Here is a 15084-nt window from a genome sequence, read left to right as displayed (position 1 = left end):
CCAGACCTCTCTCTCTCATCTGCCTCAGACCTCTCTTGTTTCGCCTGCACTCTCTCGCTTCGCCTGACATCTCCAACTTCAGACCCGCCTCCAAACCTCTCTCGAGTTTAGCCTCTCAACTTCGACATCTCCAACTTCAGACCTTGCCTCGGACCTCTCTCGAGTTTCGCCTCTCCAACTTCGACATCTCCAACTTCAAACCTCGCCTCCAAAGTTCTCTTGACCTCTCCTCCCAGAGCTTTCTTCAGACCTCGCCTCCAGAGCTCTCTCGAAGTTCGCCCTCTCCAACTTCAGACCTTGCCTCCAGACTCTCTCTCGTTTCGCCAGACATCTCCAACTTCAGACCTCCAGACCTCTCTTGAGTTTCGCCCTCCAACTTCAATCCTCGCCTAGACCTATCTCTCGCTTAGCCACACATCTCCAACTTTAGACCCCGCCTCCAGACCTCTCTCGAGTTTCGCCTCTCCAACAGACATCTCCAACTTCAAACCTCGCCTCGACCTCTCTCGAGTTTCACCCTCTCCTCCAGACCTTTCTCGAGTTTCGCCAGACATCTCCAACTTTAGACCCGCCTCCAGGCCTCTCTTGAGTTTCGCCCTCTCCAACTTCAGACCTCGCCTCCGGACCTCTCTCGAGTTTCGCCCTCTCCTACTTTAGACATCTCCAACTTCAGACCTCGCCTCCAGACCTCTCTCGTTTCGCCTGACATCTCCAACTTCAGGACCTCGCCTCCAGACCTCTCTTCAAACCTCGCCTCCAAACCTCTCTAGAGTTTCGCCCTCTCCAACTTCAGACCTTGCCTCCAGAACTCTCTCGCGTTTCGCGCTCTCTAACTTCAGACATCTCCAACTTCAGACCTCGCCTCCAAACCTCTCTTCAGACCTCGCCTCCAGACCTCTCTAGAGTTTCGCCTCTCCAACTTCAGAGATCTCGAGTTTCGCCCTCTCCAACTTCAGACCTCGCCTCCATACCTCTCTCTCATTTCACCCAAACATCTCCAACTTCAGACCCCGCCTAGACCTCTCTTGAGTTTTGCCCTCTCCATTTCAGACATCTCCAACCCGGACTCGCCTCCAGACTCTCTCTCGTTTCCCGGACATCTCCAACTTCAAACCCCGCCTCCAGGACACTCTCTCAGTTTCGCCTCTCTAACTTCAGACATCTCCAAGTTGGACCTCGCCTCCAGACCTCTCTCGAGTTTCACCCTCTCCAACTTCAGACATCTCGAGTTCGCCTCTCCAACTTCAGACCTCGCCTCCAGACCTCTCTCTTGTTTGCAGACATCTCCAACTTCGACCCGCCTCCGACCTCTCTTGAGTTTCGCCTTCTCCAACCCAGACCTCGCCTCAGACCTCTCTCTTGTTTCGCCACACATCTCCAACAGACCCGCCTCCAAACCTCTCTCGAGTTTCGCCCTCTCCAACTTCGACATCTCCAACTTCAAACCTCGCCTCCAGAACTCTATCGAGTTTCGCCCTCTCCAACTGCAAACATCGCCTCCAGACCTCTCTCCAACTTTAGAATTGTTGAAACTAGCATTCAACTTACAAGTAGATTTTATTTTATCCTATACTAAATTTTCATTATGCAAGTTTATTGCTGGAAAGGTCTTCTATTTTCAGCTAGACAAGACTTGGAAGGGTTTTCTAGAGTACGATTAATATGACAACCAACTATGCAAATATTTAACATATATGATTAATTTTTTTCACCGAGCTTACACGAATTGTATTGATGTAATTGCCGTTTACTGAATTTGGTATTGAAGGAGTAGTGCCTCTGGAACTTTTGACACCTGAAAAGCGGTCTAAATACCAAGCTAAACCAAATGACAAGTCTAAACGTGCTAAAAAGGAAGAAACAAAGCGTGCTGCACATCAAGTAGAAGAAAATCAGGTATAATTGGCATTGTGGTGGATTTCTAGATTTTATGTTTCTTGAGATCTTTGATTCCTATGAAAGTTGAACATGTAAATGACAATATAATATGTATGTGTGTGAAATAAATATGTATATTTTGTGCTCCTTTTTTCCTTTGGAGAGGTGTTTTCAAATTTGAGGATCCGATAAATTCATGCGTGCGTATCCAGAGTGGAAGTGTTCTCCAAGAATTTTCACAATAATATTTTGTTTTTAATTTTACTGAAGATTGCAACAGCTGCAAATGAGATAGATGGTGAAGGAATCTGTGCTTGAAGCCTCGGTGACACCAACGGACACGATGCCACTGCTGGTGACATGTCCCAAGCGGTCAATCCCGATGAACATCGAAGCAAAGCTATGATACGGACATAGGTCAAGAGGCAGGCGGATGGAAGCAGATCTTTGAAGTCGAGGCTGGGATGATTGATGGTGGAATGGACACGAAGGTTGATTTAGATCCAGTTGGCTGAGAAATGTAGTGGATGGTTTCTTCTTGTTTGCATAGCATATGTAAGAGGAGTATTTGATTGAAAGGAGGTGGCATGTTTGACAATCCTACAATAGGAACCAAATTTGACAAATGTTTTGTAACAAGAATGTGGTATGTTCCTTAGGCAATTAACTTGTACTATGGCATATATTTCATGCTCTTCCAAGTCTGTGATCAACTTTCAATGAATTCGGAAATCTATGATCAACCTACTTCATAAATGCTGAGGGCACTTGTAATCCAAGAAACTCGGAAATCTACAGTAAATTAACTTCTGTTATGGCAAGCCAACCTGTCCCCCACACCAATCCGGTTGGTTTCCCACGCAAGGCAAGCCAACATTCCCTCTTTTTGGCCAAGTTGGCCAATAGAAGGATTTTTTTGTCCTTCTCTTGAGATTTGTGGGTGTTTGTCACCACCAAGCTACTTGATAGCTATGGAAAGATTATGTGAGTGTGTTTTTGCTTCTGAGTTCTACTCAAACAATTGATCGGCCAAGCAAGGAAAAATCTTTGAGCTTTGTATGACTATTTTTAGAATTCTGGTGATAAATGCAATAAATGTAACTGCGAGAAATGAAATGACAAAAATGTAAATGCAATAAAATGGATTAAAGCGATAAAGACTTGAATTAAACTTGAATTTAAAGACAATTGAAATTAAATTGCAAGGAAGTAAACTTACACTAGGAAAATGAGGAACTTGGATTATCTAAAGTGCTTGAAAGATAAAATCCTAGACTAGGAACAAGGCCGTCCCTTAGATTTTGAGGGCCTTGTGCGAAATTGAAATTGGGCCCTCACATAATCTAATACGAAAATACTATAAAATTTTGCCATAACTTAATGTCATAAACAATTTTTTAATAACTAAAAGTTTCCATCAATAAATATGTAGTGACAATCAGAAATTAAATTAATAAAAATTTAAGAGTTCTGTTATTTCCACCCACCTGTCATATTTCTCCACCCACCTTATCTTCTCACACCATGTAAATTTGAAAAAATATAATTCTATATTTTCACCCACCATTATTCCTAAAATACCCTTTATAAACCACCTTATGTGGCATGCCAACTCATCTAATACAACTAAGTCTTTTTAAATTGTTTTATTATTATATCTTAATTAAAGCAATAATTATCAAAAAGTCTTTCCATCTCCCTCTTTCTTCTTCCTCCTCCCCCACCCTCTTCCCACAAAATTTCCATTATTGCCAGATTTCTCACCAGCGCTGCTAAACCCATCTCGCTCACTCATTCTCCCATGACAGTACCCTCTCTTCACCATGGCAGTTGTATCGGATTTCTCACTGTCGCTGCATCATTATTCATGCCTCTCATCTTCTTTATTTTCTAGATATATATATATATATATATATATATGAACATAATTGGTTTAGATAATTACATTGTTCTGGGTGTTTGGGATACAATAACTAATAATTATAAAACCTATCATGAACCGATTTGTTTTAAGACTTCAACTAGGAAAGTTATTGAGATATTTATTGTGGCGATGAAAGAAAAGATTTTTTTCAGATATGCAGGAAGAGTTTAGTTGAATTTTTTGGATGGTCTCAAGAGGATATAAGGTTTCTATAGGATTAGCCTTTTAAATTATCCAGCAGTACTTGAGTTGATGTAGAGAGAGAATGATGAATGTATTGATGTGATTTGCGGCGCCAGTGAGAATAGCATATATAATAGAATTTCCAAGGAGAAGAGGAAGGTGAGGGAAGTTGGAGGAAGACGGAGGGTAGGACATAGAAAAAATATATATTGGTAATTGTTTAGTGATTAAGAGATAATAAAAAATTAAAATACCATACCCTTTAATTATTTCTAAAATATCTTTTTTTTTCCTTAAGTCTTTAGAAGTAATTTTACAAAAGGATAAATTTGTCTTTGAAATTTTGAAAATAAGGTGGGTGGGGAAATATGACAGGTAGGTGGAAATAGTAGCTTTCAAATTTAAATGTTTCCATTTGATAAAGTGAAATGTTTGGTACAAAAATAAGCTCCTTGTGCCCCTATAAGGTCCCTTGTTGCCTCCAATAAGCAATCTGTGTTTAATAGGAAAAAAAATTGGCAATCACAAATTAAAGAGTAGTTGCACACAAATGTCATTAACAAATTAGATTATATTGCATTAAACATAAAAGCAACAACAAAAACATACCTGACTATCCAAAAATCATTCACATTGTATTTGCTGTCTTTCTTTTAGATTGAGTCAATTCCTCGAATTTTCTTTTTTCTAAGCCGTTTTGTATATCCAGAAACGTATTTTCTAGTATGTGACATGTTTAGATTACAAAGAAAAATTCCAAAACCCTATAACCTGGAAGAAAACCCCAGTAAGAAATAGATAAATATTTCTACAAACTATATTCTCATATAACCAATCATCAACATGGTAATAATTTAATAAAATAAGTCATGTAATATATAGAATAGGTTGAAATTTAGATACACACCTGAATTTGAATTGAGATTTGAATATGACTACTTGATTTTGAGTGGTCTTTATGAATTTAGGAATTAGGGTTTTCTCTTTTTGGTGTTGAAATTCCTGAAATTGAAAGAATAACAAAAATTGTCAAAGGATTAAAAAAAGAACGAAAGAGAGATTGATGAATGATGATGATTACTTACCAAAAAATTAGAGTTTAAGAGAAAGAAGAAGCCATGAAATTTTTTTTGTTTTGTTTTGAATGAAGAAAGTCTTTTCTTGGAGGAGAAAACCTTTTTTAAAATAAAAAAAAAAAAAATTTAAGAACGATAGTTGGGGGCAAATATATCGAACTCGCCGAGTGTCAAACTTTGGCATTTTTGTTAAATGTATATGGGCTCCATCCAACTCCTCCAGACACACTCTTGAGCAAATATTCAACACGCGATACTATATATACAATTCCTACAACATTTATATATATATATATTATATAAATAATTTTTTTTTTCGAGGGCCTTATGCGGTGGCGCCACTTGCACCACCCCAGGGCCACCCTTGCTAGGAATTGAAAGGTGCAAGATAAAAAGATAGGTTTTGTTTGCAGTCGGAGGTTCTTTTCTCTTCTTCCGAGGAACTATTTATAGAGCTTTCCTCTGTTCATGGATTTGACCATTAAATGGCCTCAATTGGCTTTCATTGAAAATCCTTCGAAGATTAATGTCTTTCGAAGCTCTAGGCATTTAATGAGAACTTCCCAACTGCCACCAACCCATATGGTTGGTCAATGAAATGGCATTGGAATTGTGAAACTCTTCTCTTGATTTGAGATGCAATAAACTTTGGACTCTGCTAGTTGCAAGGACACTTTTGTTGAAACTTCCAATCCTAACATCATGGGTTGAGCCTGGACTTGTGGATGTTTGGTATGACATCTGGTAGAACATTGTGACTCCGAGAGCTCTTGCCTTGCCTCTACCTGACTTGGAGTTTGGTGACCTAGACTTTGGTTTCTAACCCGGCTTGGTCTTTAGTTTCCAATCCGACTTGGACTTGGAATTTCGATTTGGACTTCGAGTCTCGACTTGGACTTGGAATTTAAGTCCAGCAAGACAGACCCATCATCTACACTTGGTATAAAACTGTCATTCCTGTTTATGATTGTAAAGAATATTATGAAGCAATATTTCAAATTTGAGATGAAACGTCCCAACCCAAATTCCACTTTGAAATCCGAGTCGAATCCTGTCTAAAACGACACCTAGTGTGTAGGCCGTAAAATACCAAAATACCATCAGCGTAACATAAACCACAGGCCTAACTCGTCGCTGCTTTGATAGCATAGGCTGCCTATGTACCCTTCTTGAGGGATCAAGCCACACGTAGTTCTTTCCTCTGTTCTGACCTGTAACTGGTTTGTTTTACTCTAAACCTCACTCTAGGGCTGACATTTCTGGAGTATCGAGACTCCGTTTTACGATCCGTCAAATGCTATACGATCCTGAAATTACCTAGATCAACATATTTGAAATTGACTGCGATCCAACGGTACAAACATATAGAACCCGGAAGTCACACACTAGGCGAGATCCGTTCGAGGTTCAAACGTTATCCGAATTAAGATCCACGAAATCCTACGCGCTCGTGGGGACTAGGAAATTATTATAGGGTGATGTGGTCCTCACCCTGCTGCTCACTGCGCCGGCAGCGCGTGGTGCCTAAAACGATAGCGCTTTGAAGTTGAGAGGGGAGTGAAAGAGGGGAGTGAGGTGGTTTGTTTGGCACTGGTCTTGCTCAATTTGGTGGTGATGAGAAAACCCTCTCCTAAAGTCGGCTGGTCAAATTGGAGGAGGAGAAGAAAGCAGGTTTTAAAAGCTGAAGTCAAGTATTCTGATTATGCCACTGAACTTCTTTTGAGCGTAACTTCTTCGTTACGACTCGATTTTAGTCCACTACATGTCTACGGACTCGTTTCGTCGCGCTCTATGCAACGGTGCAACTGAAATCCCCAAATTCTTTCCCGGTCAAAAAGTCAACTTTTAAACTAATAAAATATTCTAGGGGTATAAGTGTCTTTTACCAGAATAAATTAATAATTAAATATTAATTAAGGGCCGGGTTGTTGCATGAGATGCAAATTATGGATGACAAGGATGACAGGTGACGTTAAGTTTGCCTTGCCTATGTTTATATATGTTCATCAATTGCCTTGTGGTCATTTTTCTTTTTCTCTTCGTATCAATTTTTTCCCGTTTGGCATTTCAGGGAATGTTTTGGTAAGAAATGATGGCTGCTTCTTAATTATGTTTCTCAAAGAAATATTTATTTCACTAGCAATTCTAAGCTTTTTGGTTGCCCTTTTAAGGTCCATTTGGTGTAAAATTGGCATATTTCATGATGACTTACTTGCACCGAGTTTCTCCAAGTGCATTATTGACATCATTAACAATTTGTGATCTGTTGCATTTGCTAGACATGTACCTATTTGAGGGGAAAATCATGTACCAAGGGAGGATACTAGGGTTACTTGTTTATTTGTTTATCTGCAACACGAGTGCGGCTGAGGATGGATGTTTACTAGGAGTAGATTAAGTTGTACCTTCCTATGCATGTAAGATATATAGGTTATAATTAATAACAGTAATTATGCTTCAGTACCTTTCGTTTTCTGTCCACTCATGCTAATAATGTTTGTGCTGCACAGAGACTCGAGAGCATTGTTTACACCATAATCAACCGAGCATATCCAGCCTCAAAACAACTAGCACCAAGGCGGACACGCCTTCTCCTTGCCGAAGGAAGACACTCTTCAAAGTGCGGACACTGCGAAGCTCCCGTATCAAAGCTCTCAAACTGCCGAACCTAATCTTCAAGACATGTGTCACCACTATAGCGACTTGCACAAAGTCCCACATCGAAAAAGAGCATCAGCGGTTTGGCGCCGTCTGTGAGAATCGATACAAAAGCTTAGGTCATTCTCCCCTTCTTGATGCCCTTTGGCACCCGCGCCATTCGACGCGCGGATGCCTTGGCACCGTTATCCTTCCGCTCTAGCGATGCCTTTGGCACCCGCCATCATTCAATGTGTGCGCCTTCGCACCCGCCGCCATTCGGCGAGCGATGCCTTTGGCATCCGTCGCCGCTCTAGCGATGCCTTCGGCACCTCGCCGTCCGCCTTGGCACCTCGCTGCCATTTGATGCGGCGATGCCTTTGGCACCTTGTCGTCCTTTCGCTTTAGCGATGCCTTTCCGCACCCCATCATCATTCGACGCGAGCAATGCCTTCAGCACCTTGTCATCGGATGGCGCGTGCGATGCCTTCGGCAAGCCTCTCTAATGTAGGCGATGCCTCTGCCTCCTCGCCTTGCATGCCTTGTATGGCTTACATGGCCAAAAGAGGAAGCCACCATTTCAGCCGAAGGAATCACCTTTCAGTCACGTTGAAAGTGTCTCAATTTATAGGTGGCCAAATATTCCATGTGCACCAAGATCACCATGCATGGCCAAGAAAAAATTGCTCCACTCTGCATCCTCACCACAAGGAGCTATCCAGATTCGGTTACTTTGAAAAGCTCCAATATTCTAATCCATAAAGAATGTCATCTTGCGTTGCTTGCATGGCCAAGGAGGAGCGGTCGAAGAACCAAAGACCCAGGCACTTGGTTTTAAACAAGACTCGAACCTTGCTAAAGGTATACGGAGCAAAGAACTCCTCTCCTTCTCACTTTCTAGAAATTTTTCTCAGAAACTCAAGTGTGATGCCTTCGTCACTCCAAGCTCCTATTTATAAAGTCCCAAGGGTAAACGAGAAACCATAGCACCCTTTCACCTTCTCTCCCAAATCCCTTGTACCTGCAACAATTTCAAATTCACAAACAAAAAAATGAGAGGAACTTGAAAGGACCTTTCCGAACGGCAAGGCCCATGCAGAAGCAATTAAGGGGCCACAAAAAATTCTCACCTTGCCCAAGCTTTGTTGACTCAACTCCAAGCCTTGGCAAACCCAAGCCCTTGAGAACACTTGATTGAGCCGGCTACAAGGTGCGACAAAAAGCTCAAGGACTCAGGTTTCTTGCAACCTAGCTTCAATTCTCCTTCCAAACCCTGCTCAAAGTCGAAACCACCAAGGCACACATCAAGTTCATCACACTCAAACTCTAATTGGCCTTGCCGAACGACAAGGCCCATACGGAAGAAAAATGGGGACTTACAAAACTCACCAAGGTTGGGAAGTTGAATAGCCCTGCCCAGGTCCTTGCCAAAGCCAAAGGCCTAGCTCCTAGCTAAAACAAGGAAACCAGGGCCACCTACCGAAGGCCTAACGAGCACCAAAATCAACTATCATCATTTTGAAACGAGCAAAGAACGGCAAGGCCCAAGAAAAATTTTGGGGATTCAAAAAATACCTTAGTGTCGAAGCTTGAACGCAACTAAAACCAATCCTCGAACCCTACGGGCCCGGCTCCAAGGTGGTCCGATTTGTAAGCAAAGTTTGGTCTCTTGCGAACGTAACAGGGGGCCAACTCTAAGTCTAGCTTGCCAAAACAATACCAGCTCACCGGAGGCCCAGCTCCAATTCGTTGGTCCCCTCCTTCATAACCCAAAGCCTTGCCGAATCTGCAATGGCCGACTAGGCGAAATTTCAAAAAAGCAAACAGCCCATAGGAGACCTCGAGATCCTCCCAAATTCCACAACTCCTCTCCACAAACTCCTTCAACGAACCCTTGCCGATCGGCAAGTGGTGGTAAAGTGGAGCACCAAGCAGTAGGAGACCCTTGTTACCTTGAAGGTTCCAACCACAAAAAACATATATATCAAGGTATAGCCAAATTGGCCTTGCGAAGCAGCAAGGCCTATGCAAAGGGAGGCTCACGAAGAGTTACCAATCAAGCAAACCAACTCCCGGATCCCATGAATTTCACGGCTCCAAGTCTTCAAGGTACACTTCAAACGAGGACCTAGCTATGCGAACCCGTGTTGGGCGACCCAATCCGTGGTCATGATGCCCACTCACGTAGCAATCTAAAAGCTGCCTAAAACCCGCGACACTAGCCTTGCTGCACAGAGACTCTGAAACATTTTTACCGAGCTTGCGATCGGCAACTGGGTTGAGTAAGGAGCTAGGACCTCGAATAATGCCCCTTGGATTTAGTTCCAGACCACAGCACCAAAGACTTAAAACTACTCTAGTACTCTTGAAGAAACGAAGTGGATCTCCGACTGGCCTTGGTTATGCCTTGCCGAACGGCAAGAATCGTGATGCCAAACCGTGAGCAGCCTAGACTCTTGCTGAAGACAACTCGTTTCCCTCTTTCTATAGACTTTGCCGAACGACAAGAGCTATAGAAACTTATTTATACTCCTCACAATTCTAAAGCCTAGCTCCATCAAATATACCCATAGCCCAGCCCCAGTAGGCTACCCTAGCCTCCTTGCCGAAGCCCGGCTCCTACAAAGGGCCCATTTCACAACCACCATGCCATTTCCGAAGCTCATTTGTGGCTCAGCCCAAACCAATGACCTAGGTCCTCACGAGCTCACACCCAAACTTTTGGAACCTGCCGAAGGTCTAGCTTACCAAATTTTTATACCAAAAAAAAAAGAAAAAAAAAAAGAAAATGGGGATCCTTCTTTGAACGACAAGGGCCATGTGAAGGAAAGTAAGGCCTCACTAAGGCCATTGGCTCCTACCGAAGTCCAAGGGTGACTCCTCCAAGTGGCGCTGTGAAGCTCGGCTCCAATTCAATGAGCCCACGAGCTAGGCTCCACTCAGAGACCCAACACCGAATATCCACAGGCCCGACCCTCCACTGTTCCTTAACTAAACACCCAAGTACCCGGCTACCAACAATTCTAGAGGCTCACATAGCTTTTATCATATCTCCCAAGTGATGACGCAACTTCTAGCTTGCCAACTTGGGGGGAGAATGCCCACGGCTCCCACTGAACCTAGAATGCTGGTCATGATTACACAAGAATCTAACAAGTTCCCAACCCGAGTTACTTCTTGAGCAAATGAACTTGGGGACTCTGCTTACACCATAATTAAGAGCATATCCGGTCTCAAAACAACTAGCACCAAGATAGACACGCCTTCTCCCCTGCCGAAGGAAGACACTCTTCCAAGGTGCAGACACCTACCGAAGCTCTCAAACTGCTGAACCTAATCTCCAAGACACGTGTCACCACCACATCAATTTGCACAAAGTCCCACATCGAAATTCTTTGCAAACCACCCACTTTCACTTCCCTATAAATAGAGAACAGTACCCAAGTAAAAAGGGTAACTACTTTCTCACTTTTACTGTTACTCTGCCAAAGTTACTACTCTTAGCTAACTTAAGCATCGGAGAGCCTTCGGCTGGCACCACACCGATGTCCAAAGCTTAACGATTGCTTCTCCTAATTTGTCTTGTGCAGGCTCTTTCCTTGCCGAAGGTCCTCACCTTCTCCACTGCTGAAGACAAACCCCTTTTCTCTAAGTTGACCCACTCCGAAAAAGAGCATCAACAAGCATGATATGAGGCAACAAAGGAGAGATCAAACTCGGTTTTTGAGACTCTTAGTATTTTGATTTTCTAGTGCCCCTTTTATTAGAGAACTAAACACGTACTATCAATTCTAGTTGTGCATGTTTGTCAACATTTGATCACCCAGACGTTGTAGAGAATTCAGAAATTCCAATTTGTTTTTGTTTCAATTTTAAGAATAGAATAGAAATGCATCATTTCATAGTAAAATAATAGAGATATGTGGCATTTGATGATATTCTCTTTCAGAATATTCAATGACAAGTCACTGTACATATATGCATGTGACCACAAATAACCAAGGCAAGGGCATGTGATCTATATTATACGAATTATTATGATTTTTTTTTTTGTAACATTGTGGTACATACATGCAGTTTTTTTAATATTTTATAAAGTAAGTTAAACTCACTTTAAGTGGCACTAGTGGACCTACACATGAGCAAGGAGGTGCAGCTCCACCTCCCTTCGCCAGAAAATCCTTTAGGGTGGCTGGAATTTGTCTCTTTTTTAGTGCCCACTATATGTTCGATTAAATGTCTAAAAGAGACTTTGTAATATTCAATTTGATTTCTTAGCTTAATGGTGTATCTCTATTTAATAAATATCCATGAGCTTTAATCCCCTTATTTGGCATATGTCCTTTCTTACTTCTCAACCTAAAATTTAATTTTGTTTTATGCAGATGTCACGTTTATTTATTGAAAGTTTCTCTCCTTCCCTGTCGACTAATGTAGATGGATTCATGGACTTCTTGCACTGGGATTTCCCTCACATACTTTTAGCATGTTAAATATTGGCCCTCTCTTGAAAAATTCCCAAGTCCGCCAGATGCTAAGTGGTCTTGAGTTCAAACTCTTGTAATACCTATGTGTGTGAGTTTCCCCACCTCCCACTTCCTAACTTTGACCCCCAATTTAGAAAAAAAGGACTAACATCAAAAGACCCCCTCAAGGTTTGAGAACATTCTTAATATGGGTCACTAGATTTTAATTTCATCATTTTACACCCCATAGTTTTCAAATTCGGCCAATTTACACCGTCTATTAAGTTCACCGTTAGATTTTTTGTTAAATTGATGTGGCAATTGTGTTGCCCACTTTGATGCTGATGTGTGAACAAAAATAATAAAAAATTCTTTAAAAATATTATTAAATTAGATTTTTAAAAACAGAAAGAAAAAAAAATTCCTCTCTCTCTCTCTCTCTCTCTCTCTCTCTCTCTCTCTCTCTCTCTCTCTCTCTCTCTCTCTCTCTCTCTCTCTCTCTCTCTCTCTCTCTCTCTCTCTCTCTCTCTCTCTCTCTCTCTCTCTCTCTCTCTCTCTCTCTCTCTCTCTCTCTCTCTCTCTCTCTCTCTCTCTCTCTGAACTTGAAAACCCCACCCACATTTCCGCCCCTCCCCGACTCACTATCTCATTCTCTTCCTCTCTCACCGTCTCTGTGTCTGGGTTGAGTTCGCAAGAGAGGAGTTGGATTCAAGTCTTTCTAGAGACATCTGGGCAGGCTTAGAATTATGGGTTTTCGGGTTGTGGGAGAGTACAAAGCTTGAAGAAGAAGACGAAGGAGAAGAAATGGAAGAAATGGAAGAAATGGAGGAAGACAGAAAAGAGGGCGCGCAGCAAAGGCCAAAAAATGAGATTTTGGAGTGATGAAATATTTGGGGTTTGGGAGATTTTGGAAAGTCCAAGGTTTTGTTCTTGGTCCCATTTTTGTTGTTCCTAGGTGATGAGATGGATTTGTCTAAGGTCGGCGAGAAAATTACGAGCTTCGTTAGCACTATCAGATCGCTTGGCCTTCTTCTTTCTATGGGGTTGAGTCAAGGTTCACAAGGGGGGCGGCGGTGAAAGCTATAGGGGTTGGGGGAGAGGGAGGGGGTTGCTGGTGCAGTTTTTTTTTACAATGAACTTTATTGTTGCCAACCCGGGCGTGCCAACCAACTGAACCTCCAAGAAGCCTGATGATTTTTACCCCCATCATTTTCTTCTTCAAACTAAAAACCAATACAAGCAAAGCTAGAGCTTAGCATACTCTTCATTTCTACTGCAGTCTGCCCAAACTCTTAGTTCCTCTCTCTCAATGTCCCAAATTCTCAAATCCTAACGAACCTTAAAACAGGTCAGCTCAATCGGTTGAAGTTGATCTCAGCTTCCCAAATGGACATACTCTTCGCTCAGATCCAAGCGGACCTCTATTCCAACAACGCTCTCCGCCAGTCCAACGCTCTCCTTCAAGCCCTCAAACAATCCGCAGCCGACCGCGACATATCCGTCATCACCAAATTCTTTGTCGAAGAGATCGTCGCCTCGCCTGCCCCTGCCGTCTGCAAAAAGCTCGCCTTTGATCTCATTCGCTCCACCCGCCTCACCGCCGATTCTGGGACATCGTTTGCTTTAGAATTCTCACAAATCTCGACTTCCCCGACCTTGACGTCAGCGCCGCCGCTGTCTCCATCCTCGCCGCCATCCCTTCCTGCCGCCTCTCCAAGCTCATAATCGACACACATAAAGGAAATCAACAGTTGCTTCGATTCGAGCGATAATCTCCGCTTCTCCATCACCGAAGTAGAGAGAGAGAGAGAGAGAGAGAGAGAGAGAGAGAGAAGGGAATTTTTTTCTTCTTCTATTTTTAAAAGTCTAATTTAATAATATTTTTTGAAGAATTTTTTATTATTTTTATTCACACATCAGCATCAAAGTGGGTACCACAATTGTCACGTTACCAATTTAACTGAAAATCTAATGATAAACTTGACGGACAGTGTAAATTGGCTGAATTTGAAAATTATGGGGGGTAAAATGATGAAATTAAAACCCGATGACTCATATTAAGAATGACCCCAAACCTTAAGGGGTTCTTTTGATGTAGTCCTGAAAAAAACGTAAAGTGCAGTTAAACTCAAGTAGCCCATGTGCAAAAAATATAGGGTTAATGACCTAAATGGTCCTCCAACTATTGCTCTAGTATCATTTTGGTCCACCAACTAAAATTTTCATTTGAAGCGTCCTTAAACTTTTTATTTTGTACCAAGATGGTCCATCTGTGACAGATTCCGTCACTTTTGATCACGTAATGGTCAAGTTATTGAGTTTTGAATGGTATATGTGACTTTTTAGAAGCTCTATCGAATGGTATGACTGAAATGGTCCCTCAACTATTGTTCCAATATCATTTTGGTCTATCAACTAAAATTATCATTTGAACTGTCCTTTCACTTTTTTTTTTGGTATCAAGATGGTCCTACCGTCAAAGTCCGTCAATTTTATTGTTATTTATTTTTGTATTTATCTTATTTTAAAATTTTTAATTAATTTAAAAATAGAGAAAAGAATATTACTTTTTAAGTCCATGTCATAAAAAAAAAAAGCCATGTTGGTGGTGAGATTCAATTTTTTCAATTTTAAAATTAAGTACAAGTTCCTATAATAGTTTCCTTTAATTTTTAATTATTGTTTACTCTTTTACAAAATTTGTTATTTTTTTTAAATATTTATGTGATTTTAATTAATTTAAACAATAGAAATTTTTTTATTATTAATTGTTAGGTCAGTCTCACGAAAAAAAAGCCATGTGGCTAGTGAGATTCAATTTTTTAAAATTTTCTAAGTTTTATAATAGTTTCCTTTAATTTTTAATTATATATTACTATTTTAATTCACAGAGACATTTTTACTTATCAATTTAACAATA

The sequence above is a fragment of the Prunus mume genome, linkage group LG8 (genome assembly GCF_029339155.1).
Source record: "Prunus mume cultivar Tortuosa linkage group LG8, ASM2933915v1, whole genome shotgun sequence".
In the NCBI taxonomy this organism is placed as follows: domain Eukaryota; kingdom Viridiplantae; phylum Streptophyta; class Magnoliopsida; order Rosales; family Rosaceae; genus Prunus; species Prunus mume.
This window is presented reverse-complemented; position numbering follows the sequence as displayed.